Source organism: Mandrillus leucophaeus, unplaced genomic scaffold, assembly GCF_000951045.1.
Source record: "Mandrillus leucophaeus isolate KB7577 unplaced genomic scaffold, Mleu.le_1.0 Scaffold297, whole genome shotgun sequence".
NCBI classification, from domain to species: domain Eukaryota; kingdom Metazoa; phylum Chordata; class Mammalia; order Primates; family Cercopithecidae; genus Mandrillus; species Mandrillus leucophaeus.
Genome location: NW_012103109.1, coordinates 454,505 through 455,537, shown reverse-complemented (window position 1 = coordinate 455,537; position 1,033 = coordinate 454,505).

Genomic DNA, 1,033 nt, shown 5'->3' with positions numbered 1-1,033 from the left:
TAAAGGTTCTCAGTACTTTTTCTGAAAAAAATTCTAAAATTTTCAAGGGCGCATCTAGCCCTCTGCCTCTTTAGAGGTGAGCTCAGTGCTACTTCACACATCTAGATGTGTATAAGAGACAGCTGTTAGACTTCTTTAGAATAGAGGAGCTTTGTCTTATATTTAAATTCAGGAACCTTCCTATATTTAAAAAGTTTAGAAATAATATGTAGATAAAGGACCTATGGTGATAGGAAAGCTTAATAATACAAGTTATTTTCCCTTAGAACAGAGAGGAAGGAACTGCAAAGTGACTGCTAATGGAGGAATGATCTGCCGGCTGGGGGTAATGTGACCTGAGACTAGAGGTGAAGAGCAGGCATCTCTAGCACAGATGATGCCAATAGAAACCCCAGGAGGGAACTGGCCAGAGAATACAATTTTATAAAGGTTCTCAGTACTTTTTCTGAAAAAAATTCTAAAATTTTCAAGGGCGCATCTAGCCCTCTGCCTCTTTAGAGGTGAGCTCAGTGCTACTTCTGGGTTCTTAAGGCAAATGCCCTACAAACACCAAAGTCTTGTATTTTCCACTCTCAGCCAGCACTGGCTAAGTGGGATTTTTTTTCCCTTCCCTAAGTGAAAGGGACTTGTTTTCAGGAGAAGTGTCCTTTAAACATCCAGCTAAAACTGGAAGTAATTTTTTGCATGAATGGCTTTTTACAGCTAGGTCTACAGCAGAACAAAACTTGTATTAAACTAAGTGCTACTTTACATATCTTATTTCAAGAGAAATGAAGGATTTATTGTCATGTAAATGATATACACTGATTTGTTTCCTACTGGACATTACATGTCCCTTTATCTTTAGGCTGATGTTGTGCAGCAAACTTTCAATATCTGGAAAATCAGCTGGTACCTGCTTCAGTGCATTATTAGGATATTACGTTCCCTGAGAGGAATTTTGCCTATGAAGTTTAGGTACTGTTGTAACTGATTTCCATCCCCCCTCCCTAAGCTTCTGTACTAAGTATATGTAAAGCTATTATATCTTGTC